This window comes from Ammospiza nelsoni, chromosome 8, assembly GCF_027579445.1.
Source record: "Ammospiza nelsoni isolate bAmmNel1 chromosome 8, bAmmNel1.pri, whole genome shotgun sequence".
Lineage (NCBI taxonomy): Eukaryota > Metazoa > Chordata > Aves > Passeriformes > Passerellidae > Ammospiza > Ammospiza nelsoni.
This window is the reverse complement of record NC_080640.1, coordinates 29620608-29639356: the sequence shown is the minus strand read 5'-3', so window position 1 is coordinate 29639356 and position 18749 is coordinate 29620608. Positions and strand designations below refer to the sequence as shown.

Here is an 18749-nt window from a genome sequence, read left to right as displayed (position 1 = left end):
ACACCAGTTAGTGGGGAAAAAACTTAATATGGAAGATATTTAGCCCTGAGCCTCAGAGCTACAGAAAGAAGGTGGCTGTTTCTTTAGGAAAATGAGTGCTTTCAAAGAACAAACAGAATATTTCAGAACACTCTCTTGTTCTGATAAATAAAAATATTTGCAACAGTGTTTTTCAGACTCCCTGCTGACAGAGGGGGCCAGGCCCATATTCTCAGGGCCCCCTGTGTCCCACCCTCCTGGGGCAGCAGCATCCAGGCACACTTTGCAGAACATTCCACTGGCTCAAGCCTTGGTAGAGCTGTGGTTTCTGCATGGGGTTTTCCAGGGCATCCCAGAGGAGATCTGCACTTATGATTCAGATTTGGGGGGGGGCAGGCTTTGGTTCATCTGGATTCTGGACATCATTCAAAACAGCTTGTAGCTTAGCCACTCACACTGGTTTTTCTTTTCCTTTTTTTGGTTTGTATGACACTCACATTCAAGTTCTTCCTATCAGAGCTATTGGTGTGTTTCTGAAATTAGTGTATTCAGGAACAGTTTGTTTAGTTTGTGTACCACAATACATATGTTTTCCCATTAAGGCACTGAATAAATACATGACTATTTGTAAGAATTCAATTCTGTTTCCTTAAGTTGCTTTAAGAATCTTCTATTACCCTTCATATGCAAAGCAAGTCTGTAGCTGGAATTCATATTAAAGGAAACATCCAGCAGCATAATCCATTTCACCTCTGCAACTGTGTTTACCATTCTTAATAATAGTGGTTACTTATCTGTGGTTTGGTTTTGCACTTCTCCACATATGTTAGGCATACAATTTCCTGTTATATTTTAGTTGGCAAAAACAGAACTGACATTTTTCACACAACTTGGTTTTTATTTTCCAATATCTGTATAAAAGACTAGATTTACTGACAGAATGTTTCAGAAGGACATCCAGCTTCCCCCAGACCTGAAACCTTTAGAAGTTTAAAGTGCTGAGGAAAGACTGACATCCTTCTCTTGTGTGTCACCTTCAGCACTGTTAACAAGGCCCCACTGACTGGGGACAGACAGCAAGAAGCAGGGCATCCCCTCACTTCACTGAGTTAACTGTGGGCAGCACTTCAGAAATGACCACAAATACTTAATTAACTGATTAGATCCCCCTTGACTGTCCCACCTTACAGAAACAAGTTTCTGGACTTCTGAGGTCACTGTTGCAGCTTTTGAGCACTGGCCATGGGAAGCACAGAATTGTTTTTTATCTACTAGACCCTGAGAAAGGGTGGGTTTGGACTTCCAAAAGTCCAGATGCTGTCTCTGAGAGCTGTGAGAGAAGGAAGTGAAGTCAGGGACAGACAGCAGCCTAGGTAGGAGCCTCTTGCTAGGAAAAGTGGGACAGGATGGAGGATGTAGAGAACAGGTACAGCTGAAGCTGCTTCCCATCCTTTTCACAGCATGGCCCTTCTGCCTGAGCTTGGTCTGAGGTTTGGTATTGCAAGGAAAAATTCCAGACACATTACTCATTTATGTTAGAGTCTGTTGACCTGATACTGTAAGCTGGGAAAACAGACTTGAAACAAAGAGGCCAGACATGAGTGAACAGAATGGTAATGACTTTACAGTAAATGGTGTCGTTCTGAGGAGGTTAATAATATGCTCATATTTTACTGAATATATTAAAAATTTTAGTTAAATATTGTATGTTACTGGAAGGGAAATAAAATTTTATTTAAGTGGGAGCATTTTAATTTTATCACATTTCCTTTGATTTCCTTGAAGTCTCCAAAAATGATTTTACAGGATTTTTAAAGTTGATAGCATATATGTAGTTTTTCTAGGCTTGCTGCTGAAAAAAAAAAAAAGAAAGCAAGGCTTCAAAATTAACATGGTTAAAAACCAAGCCCTGCCAAAAGTTACACATGTGGACTTGAAAGCCTGCAAGTATTCTCCATGCACCAATTCAAACTACTCACATGAGTAAAGTTAAGAGCTTAATTGCATGCAGGTATTGTTTCCTCAAAATTAGGTAATTTGGTTTCTGAGACTGTGAAGACCTGGTGTTATGCAGCTCCCATGACCCCTGAAATAAGAAAGCATTGTAAAGACTGCACAAAATGACTTCTTTTGTTAAAATATTACTGAGATGAATGCTCCCCTCCCCACTCCGATTGATATAATCTGAACGTTACATCATTTCATCTAAAAGAGCTGCAGGTTTATAAACTTCTTTGTGCAGAGCCATATGAAATGAAAACTGATGAGGTTCAAAAGGTTTCTGAACATTTTTAAAAAGTTTCATTTCAGTTTCCCATCTGGAAACTACCAGAATTGAGGGGGGAAGGGCTCTTCATTTTTTTGCACAAGATCCTCTTGAGATCTTTTGTTACTGTGAATTGGCCCTCAGGAGCCCACAGAGAGTCTATTCCCAGATGTTTTCCCACACGCCTTTTGGAGCAGAACCCCAGGAGTTTTCCCATCCTCCCTCCCCATGGTGTCTGTATGGCACAGGTTAATGCAGGGGGTGAATCCCACCTCCTGGACAGGACTGAGTTGCAGCAGTAGATTTTTGCAGCAGTAGATTTTTGCAGCAGTGGCTTTTTGCAGCACCAGCTGTCTGGCAGAGGTGGCTGTGCCTGCCTGCGCTCTGGGCAGGGCTGTGTGGGGGCAGCAGTGGCTCCTGGTCCCAGCCACCAGCCTGCCAATGCTGTTCACCTTCCTTCCACAGGCCCCAGGGGTCTGTATATCTATTCCTCTATATATCCCCTCTTTCCTTGCTTGTTATTTGGGTTCACATCCTTTATAAAACCTCAGGCTTGGGCCTCTGGCATTAGTTTCAACTGAGAGTACATTTATCTCTTTCCTATGAAGTGATTTTTCCCTGTAAGCAGTTGTGAGTCCAGTTAGAGATGACCTTCTTTCCTGAGTGATATTGTCAACTGTTCTTTAATTCTCATGTGCTGTCTCCTGATGAAAAGCATTTTTTCAGGTACCTCATCAGGCCAATGTCTGTCCTTTCCTCACGGGACAGGAGCCCTCTGATGACAGGGCTCTCCCATTTCAGACTAAACTAATTACTCAATTTAACATCTGCTGGCTCCCTGGAGCAGTCAACTTTTAATATCTCTCCCCAGTTTCTGTAAGATGGCTGGTTTTGTGTCACAGTTCTGGCTCCTGGGAGCTGCCTTTCAGTTGCAACACCCAGTACTCTCAAAGCATTTTAACAGAAGTTGCTTGTGATTTACTTCTGACAGAACTCCCAGCTTAAGCCAAGATCCTTTTAGGTGTGTATTTTCAAGGTTGAATATTAATTTTTAGGGTAGCCAGTTTTGGCCCCCAAGCTTAAGCTGTTTAAAAGTTGTTCTGAACTTTTGGAGTTTATTGACAGGAGTTCATCCTCCAGGGATCTTGGCATTATCCCAGAAAAAAGCTGTTTAAAGTCTGGAAGCAAACAAAATGCTTTCCCTTCCCCTTGCAGCTTTTCCTGCTGTGTATGGGCTTTCACACAGATAGTGTGTGCTGAGGCTGGAGGTGGGAAGACAAGTGAGGTGCAGGGAGGCTACACATTGACAAGTATTTTTCCTAGCCCACCCATGGTGGAGGGAAGCCCTCTGCCTGCTGCCAAAGAGGAGAGTGTTTCTGCCTGCTTCTGCACGCTGGCAAATACAGAGAAATGCCCAAGCTAAAGAGCAATGGCTTCACTGCCCACTTTGCCAGTGCTAGTGCTGCCGAGAGCCAGAGTGCAGCTGCCTTGTGAGATGGAACCAGGGCACCTGTGCCAGTGGCTATGGGTAAGAGAATATGACAGACCACCCCAAATACACCTCTCCTTCTTCCCTGGGGGCAGCAGCAGCACTAGCCAGGCTGTGTGGCTCTGGGCTGCACTACCTCCTTCCTAAAGCTGTAAAATTCCACTTTCCTTGACTTAGCATACCCCCAGCTCCAATGAAGAATCAGGGTCTTGAGGTTAGTCTATGTGCAACAGTGTGACAGCACTTGTGGGTGGCCAACCTCCTCCTTCCAGCCCTGCTCCATAGGAGTGAGCCTGAATAACCCATCCTCTGCCAATGTCTGCCCCAGCTACAGTCTGGCCTCTTCTGCCCCCTCCCACTGAAGTTCATGTCTCATTGTTCTTATAAAATCTCCAAGTTATTTAAATCATCTGCATTCAGCATGTATGGCTCCTGATACTTGATACACCTGTTAGCTCCTTGTCATCCACAGATAGCTGTCAAATTCACATATTCCACCAAGAAATGACACAGAATAAGTAATGGCACAGATAAATAGGGTGAATGACATTCACCTCAGCGCTGATGCTCGGGGAGCTGAACTGATCCTGCTTGCTGCAGCACCCCCTTAATGACTTGCTGCTTCCAGGATGGCAGCTGGGTTTATATTCACCTTTATTGTACTAATAACTAGACAATAGCTCTTCTCTTTCTGTGAGCCACCTCTGTGTCAGAGATTTTGTTAAAACCTGACAAATGACTGCTATTCTGCCACAGAAGTCTTCATTTTCAGTATCTGTGCTCAGCAACTGCTAAGCTGAAAAAAGGCAATCATTGGAGTAATAAGTCCTAAACACAGAGTTAGTATTTGCTACATGAGTAAAAACTGCAAACAAGAGCCATAGGTGACTCACTACAACACTTTGGTGTGATGTGTTTCCAGAGGTTTGGCAGGCAGCAGAGCACTGTAGATGGCTCAATATATGACTGCAAAGGAAAATAAATTAAGTAGCAGGAAACCAAGGAGAGGCTTGAGCAAGATGCTGATAAAATTACAGCAGAAATGAAACCCAAGCACTCTCTGAAGAGCTGAGTAACACGTATGGTAGAACTGTTAATGTACCTGACACAATGCTTTTAAAAGCAAAATCCTGTTCATTTCCTCCATTAGATTTGTTTCATAGCAAACAGGAGATGTAGTCAGAACAGAGCATTTAAGGCAGTGCAAGATGTGCTGGCCAGTGGCCAGTGGCTGCCTTTCCTCCTGTCTGGCCCTGGTGGCTGGCAGAATGCTGTGATGTAAGCACCTGCAGGCAGGGCTGCCAGCTGGGGCTCCTGCAGGACACTGGGGTCCCAAGGAGGCCTGGTGGCCTTCACCCCCACTTGGAAACAGCCTGAGCCTGCTGGACTGGCTAAAGGGCCAGCCTGATGCTGCACCCCAGCCAGTCAGGACCATGTAGCACTCTGAGCAGTGATTTACAGAGCAGCTGTGCAGTTGCCTGGCTTCTCTCTTTGTCTGGCAAAATCTGTCTGCAGCTGTTGAGAGAAGCTTTCTTTCCTTTTTCTCTCCTGGCTTCCCCAAGGGTTACCATGCTCTTCCTTTTCTTGCCTTTGGCTCCCCTTTGGTCTGGACTGCATTTGGCCCCATGGCTGCCTCCCTGCCCTCTCTGGCAGACCCTGTGGTAGTTTCTCCCCAGTTTGGATTCAGTGCCACTTCAGGCAGGTTTGGGGAGCAGCAGGAGAGAGGGAAGCACAGGCCTGTGGTGGAAGCACTGCTGTCCCCAGGTGTCACACAAATTATCTTTGTTAGCCATGGTACTGCCAGCACAGCTCTTTTGCTGGGCTGTGGTTTCACAGGCTGGAGTTTTACAGTGAATCACATCTGAGCATGTAATTGCTTTATCTTCTAGTAACAAATCAGGTTGGACAACGAAGCCCAAATGATAAAGTACCTAATAAAGAAAAGTGAAAAATCAGATTCTGTTACATATTTGACTTTATTAAGTTAAGGAGCAGCAGATTTAAAGCATCTATTCTTGCTGCTGGTATTTTTTTTTTGGGACTGTTATCTCAGCAGTAGATTGTGTCTGTCCTGAGAAGCAGTGGCTGGAGACAGAAGTGACATAGAAGGATAGAAGGAGGTGTAGCCCTGCCTTCATGTAAGCTTCTCATGTGTGACCAATAACCACCATAAATAGATGGAGAACAGGTTTACAGCAGTACTGTCCAATGAGATTTTTGACTGAAGTACAGGTGGTTGCAGTGGCAACATATTTCCATGTTATTTTACTCTCCATGCAATATAGCTCCTCTAGAAGTTGCTGTTCTGAAATTTTGCCCTCCAGAATTAATCCTGAAGTACTCCAGAATGAGGCAGAGCAAGGCAGTCACTACTCCCAGTGGTCTTTTGCAGGTACTGCAGGCAAAGCTGGGGCTCTCAGCAGCTCCTGCTGCTCCTGGTGCCTGAGCCCAAGTGCTCAGCCCTGGGCAACACAGCATGAATGCTCTCCATGGGGGTGTGCAAAATGCCTGAAGGTAGAGGTTAAACCCCTGTGGGGAACTCTGAGCACAAGTGACTCTTTTCTTCTGCTTTATTTCCTAAACAGCATCATTTAGAGAAGGTGTCCCTTGTTTCTCTAGGAAATTGTGTCTTCTGGCATGGAGATTTTTTTTTTAAGGGTAGGCAAATATCGTGAGCATTCATTCTAAATGTGCTGGGTTTATTTTTAGACATGGGGCATTAATGAAACAAAAATATTTTTCAAATGAATGAAAACACTCTTCCTCTTAAATGATATGCAATGTACTAGTTTAGATTAATACCATGAAGGAAAACAAAAAACCAGCAAATAGCATTTCTAATTGGTCTTCTGGACACTTGAATATGAGATGGAATTAAGTGCTCCAGAATATTTTTAAAGGATAATGCTGCTGTTTTCTGATTGTACTTTGTATTTGTCCACAATGACTTGTTTGTCTGTTTGGCAAAACCACATCTAATGGCCTGTGAATCAAGCCCTCTGGTAGACCTGCAGTGTTTCCTGAAAGTGCACACATGAGGAGTCTCCCAGGGACTCTGTGCTCCATGTTTTCTCAGAAAACAAGCTCTACCAGTGTGACTTTTTGAAGAAGAAAAATTCTCAGGTTAAAATAAGGCTCTTTTCATCTCCTTGGAGGGTAGGTCCTTCCCCTGTCTTGTTTTTGAGTCTGGTGCCTCCTATATTACAGCCTCCAGCCCACTTCTCTGTGTCCTCAGGCAAGCCACCATCTCTCCATCACCACTGAGACTTCAGGGTGCTCCCTGTTCTTCCAAGGAATGGTATCCCAAGCCCTCAGGGTGTTGAATTGTCTCTGTTCTCTGTCATGCTCCTCCAAATTGTGGGGGCCTTGAGCTCTCTGAGGAGGGACAAGTCCCCTCTCTTCACAGAGGATCTGTAGTGTGAGAGTTAGGGCAAAGCAAATTGGCAGCTCCCCCTCCATTACCTCTACATCCAGCTGGGACAGAGCTGGGCCACTACATTTGATAATGTGGAATACTCCCTCTTTTGCAGAATGACTGTTTAATGCATTTTTAGAGCTGAATTTTGGAGCCTCCCTGAAGTTAGGGCATGGAAAAGTGATAGGAGTGAAGATGACAGCCTGGTAATGCCATGGCAGTTGTGTTGTCTTGTATATTGCCCCTTTGTATTGAGAGATCATGAAACTTGCATCTGGCAGGGGGGAGGCAGTAAATACTAATTGAATACAAATTGTTGTCAATTCACTGTAGAAACTTGAAACAACTTAGTAATATCCAGCTGCACAAAGTTGTTTCTTTGCAAGTTTATTTACATTTGTTTTATAGTCAGAAGCATGAGGAAGTGCACTGTGGAAGGCAACCAGAGCAACTCAATCTGCTGGTATGGGTTGAAGTGCCTAGACAGTAAAATTGCATTTCTGTTTTTTCTCTAAATAATTGAAAGGGGGAAAACCCTAACATCTTTGTCTGTAAAAACTTAGTTTATATGAAGGAAAGTTTACACAGCTTGTAGAGAATTAATTTGTAGGAAATGAAACCTCTGTATCTACTTCATCTTATATACATGGTCACCATCTCATTCCAAATCATACCACCACTTGGGTTAAAACTTTAGAGTTATCAGGAAGATTTCAGGTTTCAGAAAGAAATGCTTTTAATCTTAGATTGATCAAAAGTTAGAAAGAAGAAATATTTAATCTTACTTTATAGATTTTTAGAAGAGCTTGAATTAGTTTATCAGTAATTCTGCTCTTTGTTGTGGGACAAAATTAATATTGGTGCCACCAATATTAGGTGCAGCTAGGAGCCCATTTTGTGCTGGCCTTGCTCTGGTAAAGGTGGGTAAGAGTTACATTGGTCTCAGCTGGCAGCAGCTCTGCTGCTGAGTTTGGGACATGGATGCTGTAGGGATGCTCAACTGTGCTGGGCAGGAATGGGGAGGCATGGCCAATTTGTGGCCATGGGAACTGGGGGAGCTGTCAGTGTCACAGGAAAGCAGCATCAAAGTGATGGCCTGGGCTCTGTCTGCTGCTTCCCACCAGCTAGCAGAGGGTCAGGAGAAAGCCAAACTTCCCAGTCAAAGCTGAAAGGGAAGCTTAGAGTGTCTGAGGTCACTTTAAGAATGTAAAGAAGACAGACTCCTGAATGAACTTTTTATATCCTCTGATCCTCTGCCTCTGCACATCCTGCTCCCGTGGGCAGTGGGAATGACAAAAGCCTGAACTGTACTTGTAGTATTTTTAGTTCAGGCTGCAGTAAGAGGTGCTGGACATTTTATGGGAGAGCACATTTCCATGTGCCTTCAAAAACATTTGTTTTTATCCATAAGGCTTGGGCAGATGCCAGCTGCCATCTAAAGCCTCTGTGTAGGTGCAGCAGTTAGCTGAAGCAGGTATACAAGAACAAGGTACCTAAACTAAAACTGCATCCAAGGGCACTTGAAATCTGTGGCCAGTGAAGATGTTTTGGTGAATGTGCAACCCTTCTCGAGGTGCAGAGGAGGAGTCAATGAATCCAGGGGTTCAGGTGCACAGTCAGAAGTGGCTCTGTGTGGTTTTGGGAAGCTCCTGGGCTGCATGATGCCACAAGGCCTTGGCACTGATGCCATGTGGGACTCTGAGCAGTTGCCAGTATCCTCCAGCCCTCCTGTGGTGCCAAGTGAAACCTCCTGTTAGTAAAAACCTTCTTTACACCTGGAAGTAAAACTCCAGTGGGTTCATGTGATAAACAGGAAGGAAACAAAAGTGCCATTTCAGTGTTTTCACTAGATTTCCCTTGTCTTCCCAGGGAGTTTAAGTGCTTCCTTAGGCTTCCTTGGCCTCTGAAGCTCTCCTGGCCTTCCTTGTTTAGCCTGGCACAGCTTGAAGTTTTCCACTGAACCATTACCAGGCACTCATGGTAGCATCCACTCCCCCCACTCCATTTCCCTCCCATCCCCAAGCTGTAGATGTCTTTTAAAGCCAAAGCAAGAGCAATGATAAATAAATAGTGCAACCCAGGATTCCTGTGAGAGAGAAGGATACAGACTCAGAAATAATAAGGGTCATAAACATAAAGGAAAGGCAAACAGGAAATAATGGGGGGTACAGGTCGAGACACAGCAGGGGTTGGATGTGACTGGGACGTGGAAGTGGCAGCCACACTGCCAGCTGGTGGCTCTCAGAGCTGGCATTCTCTGACCCAGGTTGCAGTGGGTCATGGTACTCTTGTTTCATGGCCTCTGAGTGCTGGGGGCCCATGTGCCAGAGAAGTCCCTGTGGTGCTGCTGTGCTGCCCCAAAGGATCACCCCAAAGGCACAGTCAAGAGGTGCAGGCAGTCCCACATGGAGACTTGTTCTCCTGCAGACCGTGCTGGAGGTCTGCCATGGAGTCAGTCCAGCACATCTAATGAATACTGAATTCACTGCATTTTCTAAAGAAGAAAAAAAAATTAGATTTATTTTCAAGATGGATCATCATGTCTTTAACTTTTTTTCTTTTTTTTTAAATAAAGACCAGTGCATAGCAGGAGGGAACCTCTGCCACAAAAAATCAATATCAATTACTACCCTGTAAAAGACTAGGCATGCACGCTCGCTGTGGCAATGCCCAAACCCAATCCCCTTTGTGCAGGGAGTACTTAGCTCTTTCATAGCATTTGTGGCTGTAGTGGTGGTTGAGCTATTACAGGAACAATTGATGAGGCTAGCTGACGTCAGTACTTGACAAGAACTTCCTGTTTTAGAAGTAAAAATAAAAATGGGTATCTTTAAAAATATAATTTAAGGTAATCAGAATGCCATATAATAAGAACTCTGTTGCACATAATTGGTGCTCTCTCTCATTTGGCATTGCAGTTTGTCTGTATTCAATTTCCTCACATGGTGTGATTATTGCTTTTGATTATTACTATCTACATCTAATGACAAGTAAACTTCTGTTTTTTTTCCTCAATCCTTTCAAAATGACCTTGTGCCATTCTGCATTTAAGGGGAAAAATACACATGTACCTGGCTGGGCAGCATCATAGATAAATTTTGCAGTCACAGGTTGCTACTTCAGTCAGTATTCATGCTGGTTGGTTGGTTGGCTTTGGTGAGCAGCTGTATGTGAGCACAAGCAAAGACACAGAATTTCACCTCAGAGGTAAATTTCTTGTACTGCACTGGCACTTTAGTGTTTCAGGGTTAGTGGTTTTATGTCAAGGTCAGGCTGCAAATCAGCATTTTAGACTGAGCACCAGAGTCCCCATCTTTATCTCCTAATCTTATGTGCCGTCCAGTATTTCCGTGGATCTCCTGAACTATTCTGCAAAACTCAGTACAATACTTGAAACCCAAATATTACCATGTAACATTGCAGGGACTATATAAAAGCTCACAGAAGCATGGGTTGAAAGGAAGGTTTTGAACACTTCCAGTTAAAGGTTAAAGAGCCTTTCAAGCTGTAAAAAAACCAATCTTTTGTCCTTGTCCCCAGTCATGGCAGAGCTCCCTTTGCTTGGCCACTCAGGGGTGGTGTTAGAAGAACAGGGAAAGTAAGGGAGTGACAACCTTGGATGGGCATGGATGTGAGCTCCTCTCACCTGCCTCAGCTCAGGTGGGAATTTTGGAGGCACCACAGAGCTTTCCCCTGGTGCTGGCTGCAAAGGCAGCATGGTATTTTGCTTCTCCAAAGGCAGGCTGACCTCTCTGTTGCCCTATGGGTTTGGGCAGGAGAGAGTTTCTTTTCCAGCCTCCCTTCCCCAGAACGCTCTTCCCCCACAGCCCTCCATCGTGGCATTAGCTGCTTGTGTTATCACAGTTCGCCCCCAGTTAATCTGTTCCTTGGCTCTCTGTCCAGGGAATATTAATTTGAAAAAGAGGATCATCAACTTTAACAGCTTTTCTTTTCTGTGCCAGCTGCTGTAATTTCTCCTGTCACCTCTGAGGATTTTTCACTCAATAGTGAGACCAAGAGCTGTGCAGAAAATGCAGGGAAGTTCTCCGTTTAAAATGGGCTCTGCTCAAGGAATGCTCCCCCTCCCCAGGCAAAGGCTGAATTCTCTCCTCGGGTGTGTAGAGAGGGCCAGCTGAAATGTGCATATCTAAGTACCATACTTTTCTGAATGTTGACTCTTACAAGATTTTTGATGAGATTACTAGATGACCTCTTAAAGCCCTTTCCCACCCAATTATTTATTATTCTGGGTCGCTGTAAGATTTCATAATGGCTCCTTTATGACTCCTTACATAGTTTACTTGCTATTGAAGTTAAATGAATTGCTTAGTAAATTCCTGGATGCCCCTTTTTATAACTCAATTGAGTGCTGTATTTTGTGGCTCTGAAATCCTCTGGCACCTCATCTGTTCTCCATGAACTTTCAAAAATCACTGCTGAAGGTATCACACTTCCCTCTGCTAGCTCTGTTAGCAATCTCTGATGCTTGTCATTCGGTCCCATGGGTTTATAAATACTTGCCCAGGAATTCTTTTCATCTTTCCTTTTGATTTACTCATGATTCAACCAAATTGTCTGTAGAATCCAATCCTCAAAGTTGTTCCCCCGCCAATCCTGGCCTGTAAAAAGGCAGCAGTGATTGTGTAGAGACCTCAGTTTCCCAGTGTAGGAGAAGTGCTCTTGGTTAAGGCTGTCAGCTAAGACCCAGAAATACTAATTGCTGCTGTACATCAAGCAGCTTTCCTGCTCATGATTGCTAACAACACATTGGTCAGATAGCACACAAATTATTCTTCTATAAAGGAAAGTTGTTCATGAACCAAAAAAATATTTGGTCTGAATATCAAGACTGTCAGTACTTGAAGAACTGACTGCTCTGACCACATCTGATTTGATAATTTTGCTTCAAAATTCAGGTTCCATCAGGTCATCAGCACATCAAGTGGGCTATAACAAAATGTGATTAGGCAAGTTATTGTCACAATTGGAAGAATACCAATTTTTTATCCACTGATAAAAAAATGTCCTGAATTCCCTCAACATGAACACTGATAGTGATATAAATCTGATAAAATCTTTAGTGAACTGGGCTTAGTAAGGAATATGTAAGCAAAAATTCCCTTGAAAGTGTGAACAATCTTAAGTAATTTGGCAAAAACTGTAATAAAATAAATAATTATTCAGATAAGTTTTACATGGTTACCATATGCCACAAGCTAATGTGTAATTGAATTTAGATGAAGGAAATTTCCATTATATAAAGGTACATTTAAGCAGATGAGAAACAAATTTAGTAGCAATCAAAAAATTATATTAAAAAAATGAAATAATTTCTAGTTATCAGGGGCACTTTTGTTGAGGGAATCCTGTGACAATAAGCCATATGGACCAATCATATTTCTGACTATGTGCTGGTATCAAAACACTCTGGCCTGTAGCAGAAGCTGTTTAGCTCTGCTGAAAACCCTTCCTGCACGTTTACAGTCAGAAAATCTTCCATGTGATCTGGAGAAGAAAGGCACTGAGGTCCTGATTCCACGCACACGCATATGTTTACACCCATGAATTAGAGTGGGAACATTCATGTGCAGAAAGCTGAGCATATGTGTTAATCTTTACAGGACTGACATGCCCAGTCCTGATACAGATCCTTGATGGAGCTTGCTTTCCTGCCAAGTGTTTATCCTAAGCTCCAAATGGGCCAGTCCTCCCTCACGGCAGGGTGTGAGCTTCCCCCACAGCAAGATCTGCCTGCAGAGAGATTTCCCACAGCAGTTCCAAAAATATGTCCTCAGGAGAATACTTTTCCCTACCTTCTGCAAGTCTCAGCCCATGTGACATTCAAACTTTTTTCTTATGTTGCATCCCTCCTTTATTGTAGAAAACATCACTGGCTGGTTTTTTCCCTTTCAGGCTTTTCCAGAGACTTGCTCTTCTATTTCAGTAGCTTATCAGTGCAGTTGATCTCCACCTATGGATAAAAGGAGCAGTGGAGTTTAATGTATCCATCCATCGTTTCAGACCTCAAATTTTACTTTAAAATTGGCAAGAATGGGGTAGGACTTGTATAGAGATAACCAACACTCGTGTAACCAAATATTATTTCAGCTTCTGCACTCCAATAGTTACAAGTGGCAATAACTAGATTATTAGATTTCACCAAACACAGGCAGTATTTTGATGTGTGGGTGTCAGTTGAAAAATAGACCATGATCTTTAGAAGAGCCCATGCTGTGATATTTCTGAATAGTCTGAATCCACACCGTCTTTGAGCTCTGCTCCTGTGATCACAGCTCTGTCCCTGTCCTCCCTGATGTGTCCCTTCTCTTTGAATAATTTTATTGTGAGAAATCCTGTTGAGTAACAAACAATATTTTGCTGAGATCTTCAAGTAAAGCACTCATCATTTTCTCTCCTTCTTCCTCCCCCACACTTTCATTTGCTTTCACACTTGTAAATGTCCCTTCTACAGCTGATCACTTACTGTTAAATATAAAATAATGGAAATCTAGCTGGTAGATTTTCCTGAGAGAGATTATAGGTTCTTAAACAAAACCATTGCATCCAAAGACCATACTGAGTGACTGATGCACAACTTCACCAACTGGTGTTTACAGCTGAAATATTGCTGCAACGTTTGCTGTGTATGTGAACAACAACAAACTTTCCATTGTGTATGTAAACAAAATCCTCTGCAATCTTGTGCATCTGTACAACAGACACCAGGGAACATCCACATTCATGAAGGTAATGGAACATTTTTTCAGTTAGCCATTTAAATGGTACTTAGTAGAAAAGCTGAACTGAAATCCAGGCACAAGGGTTTTCTAAACAGGGTGATAATAGAAATTCTGCAATGTACTCAAACCTAGGTCATTTGTATTCCTAGAAGCATCACAGTTTTCTGAGCTTCCTGAAAGTGTGATGTGTATCTCTGTTTCCCACATACATTACTCCATAGACATAAGTCATCTGTTAAAACAGGCTCTATAATAATCCAAGAAGTGCCTCTGTATCTACTGTGTTTGTTTTGGCATTTGTGCTCTAGGCAGATGCACAGGAGGAGGGGGTGATGGCTGTCCAAGGGCCCTGTGACACTTGGGGACAAGGAAGTAAAATCAAGACATTTGTGATGTAAAAGTCTGCTCTCCCAGTCCTCTCATCTTTTATAAAGACAAATGGATCACAAAATCTGGATGACAGGAATAACCAGGTATGTGTCTGTGTTATGTGCATCCACATGGCTTCAGCCCCAGGACCTTTGCTTTGGCACCTCCAGGAGCTTTTCTGCTGTGTTATTAAGCAGCACAGCACAATGGTTACTTTCACAGTAATCACAGTAAAAGAAGAAGCGCGTGTAGGACACACAAAATTGCAGCCCTGACCCTGGGGGCCATTTGTCCAAGCCAAAGAGACAGTGCTGGGATGAGGATGTGCAGTAGCATGTTTTGGAGTGCTTTGCTAGCAGCTAAAGTCAAACTCTTCTGTTGTGGATTGCTCAAGGAACACACTGCCCAAAGCCAGGTATAAGTCTGCTGCTTAGCCCAGGATCTTTCCCTTGGGGTGTAGGCATTGGTATAGTTAACAGGTAAATGTCACACAGGGACCAAAGAGGAGGAATTCTCAGAGTATTGTGTTTTTAATTCAGTCATCCTGTGAGCTCTCCATTGAATAAAACAGGACGTGGCAGATATTCAGTCCTTTATTACTTAGAGGAACTTCCTAGCTCATTGGAAACTTGGGAAGATCTTATCTGATCCCACACTGGTACCTGGTACTATTGCAGTGATTGTTATTCTCTATCTGCACAGACCATGCCAGGCATGGGAAGGGCAGTGTTCCTTGGTAATATGTCGAAAAAAATCGAAGTGACAGGATGTCCTTTGCATGTGTGTTTTCAAAATATCCCATCCCAGCAATGGCAGCATGGACTGTGAAAGAGGAGAATAGCTGTGACTTTCTGTTCCCAGAGGGCCTTTAGCTGACTGGCACCTGAGTATTCATGGATGGTAAGGTGCACTATTTTAGCTTTTTCTTTACATTTCATCCAGCTGTGCTTTGAAGGTAGATAGTTATCAGCATCAGTAGGAGTTGGAAGCAGCAAGGAATGGCATAGCTCAGAGTACTTCTGCTTTGGGATGGTGCTGTGGAATTACTGTTTAGCAATCCAGAGGCTCACTGCATCACCAACATTTAACATATTCAATTACTGCAATCTTTGTAATTTGTTGCAGCATACCATTCATTGGTAATGTACCTGAAACAAGAAGGACAACAAAGAAAGCAGTGAAAAGCTTTGTAGCTCTCATTTTTCCCCATGGAAGGTATTTTCTGTGCATGGCAGATTATACTTCTGATTGAAATTGTAACAAACTAACAAAATGCAGATCTGTTGAATGCAGTTAATCTTTGTCAATAGCACACATACACTAAGGCACAAATCTTCTCCATGAAAAGTCCTCAGCATTAAGAAGCAATTCCTGTAACAATGGGGTTTTTTGCCTTGTGATAGTCCCACACACCTACTTATGTAGACATTCCAGACGTGAAATTACCTGAAATTGGACAGATGTCTACAAAAAATAAACATTCAGAATTCACAGAAAGAGAGAAGTATTAGGAATTATTCTTCAGGCTGCAGCAGTCAGCCCTGAAAATAACATAGCAGGGGCTGGAAAGCATAGCTCAAGTTAATAACTTCTCTATTGTAGGCTTCATAGTGGCACAGACTCTTTTTGAAAGGGCTGAAGAGGAGCAAATTCTCCCTGTGCACCCTCTGGTTGTGCCATTGCATAACTGCAGCAATGTGCAGCCTTTGTTAGCTGTTTTAGAAGTGGGCCATGTCTGCAGAGCAATCCTGTAACAAGGTGGCAGTGAGACAGGATTTCATTCATGTGTCCTCTGAGCACAGTTGCATGCTCTGCTTTGCTGTCCCATCCAGCCTTTTTTTAGTGAATGCAGTGACCAAAATTAATGAGGGAAGTGGGCTAGGTTTTTTACTTTGCATTTGTTTTTGGTTACTTTTCGTTCTTACTTGGCTGTTTTTCTTTCTTCCTTATTCCCCCTTGCCCTCCTTATCGCTGCAGATGATTAAGTGTTGGAGGGAGCGCCTGATGTGCCTTTTCCCCAGGCTGGAGCTGGCCCCACTGGCAGCAGAGCCCCTGCTGTGGCTGTGGTAGGTGCCCTGCAGTCCTTGCTGTGCCCCCTGTGTGGTGCCTCTTGCCCTGCCTCTCCCTGTGGGATGCTGCACAAAGTCAGGCACCCACCCTGCTGCTCCCGTGCCTGCCAGAGGGTGGGAAATGTTATTTCTGGTGTGGAAATGGGCTCCTCTCTCTTCCATGCCTGTGCCCAGGGAGGAGAGTGTGTGAGGAAATGGCAAGTGAAATACTGTAACTCACATCTGAGCAAGTGAGCCCCATGTGCCAGGTGATATGCTAGGTTGAGTGGGTATGTTTAAGGTTGCTGAAATCAGTATCTGCAAAATGAACTCCCACTTTTCACTTTTCCTAACAATGCATTTATTTCTCTATTCTTGTAGTTTTAGTTAACAGTGGTATATGCTAGTGTAATGCAGTAATATCAAATGCAAGTGTGCAATTGAGATGGCCCCAGGTCCAGATCCAGCCTGAGAGAAGGCTCTCAGTGCCTCTGGAGCAGAAGTGCAAGGAAGAAATTGTTGGAGTAGCTTCTGTGGCTACTCAGCTCTCCCCTGTCTATGAGCTGACCCACAATGTGCAAAAGCAATCGTCACTGTGCCCTCATGTGAAAACACAAACCCACTTGGGCAGCTCTTGGGATTTGCATTTGCCAAGTTTATCCAAGTTTCTCGGTGATTTATGCAGTGTTAGTAAAGAAACAAAGAGAAGTGAGGCTCCACTGGCAGGAGGCAGCTGTGAGGCAGGTCTGAGGCAGGTCTGTCAGCTGGCAGGTGCTTCTGCAGTGAGCAGCACGGTGCTGTGGGGCTCAAGCCACTGCTCCTTTGTGCAGACATGGGGCCATAGTTTGGTACTGAAGTTTTGGCAACAATTGAAATGAAATGAAATGCCTTGCAGAAGGGTTCAGGGCCACTGATTTTTTGAGACAGAGAATTGTGTGGTGGGAAGCTTTTGTAAGACTTTGGAGATTATTTTATACTGCTTAGCTTGTGGTACATGTTACTGTGAATGCTGTGCCAGAGTAGCACATGGGCACTGAGAGATGGACCATACACCATGTTCAAAACTGACTTCTCACCTTCTCCTAGTTTGAATGAATGTGAATGAATACATGAGTACACAGACCTGCTAATTTCACTGTAAATACTGAGATACACCAACACAATCAACCAAGCCAGCCTTGAACCAGTTTAACGAACTTAGATATGGAGTGGTTTATGGCAAAGGCTTTAACTCACACCCAGCTGTCTGTCAGCCTAGCTAGAGGGTCTCTGAGATGTTCCATGTGACTGTGAAGAGTACACAATGCCATGGCATAATTAGAGGCAGTGAAATAATGATAATACCTGGATGTCCAAGAACAGAAAGACTCTGAAGACCACTTGAGAGCCTTTTTGGTATACTAACCTGTATCCAGGATCTCCAGAAATCCTAAGAAATATCCTACTTCTTAGGATGCCTAAGAAATATGAGTCCAGAAATTGAATACTTCACATGCAGCTACAAAGCAGAAGTGCCATCTGGTCTAAAAGCAAATACCAAGGAGAACTATCTCATTACTATAATTTTCTCCATCACAAGGAGAAATATCCCATTACTCTTAACCATGTGAGAACTATGTTTTAGGCAGGATTTATGCCAAATCATCTAGTATCAGGAGGGATGAAAACAAAGCAAATCCAAGCAGGTTCATTTCAGAGGTAGGCACAGTCTCCAGCACACCATAGTTTGAAAGTGTACCATTTTTCTTGCATAAGGCAAGAAAATACTTGAATTAGGGATGGCATTAGGAACTGAGCTGCTTTACTGGTGATGAACAGCCATGGAGCTGCTACAAAGCAGCAACCTCTGCCTCAACTGTATGGTAAGGAGTGTGTGACATGGAGGGAAAATCAAAGCTGCCTTTTAGTTATCTTTGCTTTAGCCTTTCTTCTAAATACTAAATAGGTATTATCAATGCAATTATCAATGCAATATTCATGCACACAAGTTTTGTGCCATGCTGGTGGTTTGGAAGTTACCAATGAAGTTATTTTCATACACACCAGGACATCAATTCAGCCCATTCACAGCCCCTTCCCTCTCCATCACTAGCTTTAAACCATATAAATGAATTGTAATGCCAGTCATTTCAGCAACACAGATGTTTGCAATAAGCAGGCAGCTGAGAAGTGTAAAGTGAAGATGAATGTATCATTAGTATGCATAAGTAAACTTTTGTGGCCCATTTGTCAGATCAAGCTGAATTGCACTGAATCAGTCTTTCCAGATTACAAATGTCTTGTATTAAAGCAACAGGTTTTTAAGAAGACTGGGACATGTCCTACTCTGATTGCTCACTGTAAATACTTTAGTGCAGAAACTTTGTCCAGGATGTTCTCTCTCTTGGCTTTGGAGGTAAAAGCTTAGGTAAAAGCTCTATTATTCCCAGTCTGAGACCTCATT

The 18749-nt window shown here is 43.3% G+C and overlaps 1 long non-coding RNA gene across 1 annotated transcript in view; it reads left to right on the top strand.

The window, feature by feature from the left end:
- LOC132075966 (uncharacterized) overlaps window positions 1-14355 on the top strand; it is a 46335-nt gene extending 31980 nt beyond the window's left edge. Inside the window, exon 3 of the long non-coding RNA XR_009418858.1 lies at window positions 14198-14355. This is a non-coding gene — a long non-coding RNA (uncharacterized LOC132075966). The remainder of the gene's footprint in view (window positions 1-14197) is intronic.
- Window positions 14356-18749: the final 4394 nt, after the last annotated feature.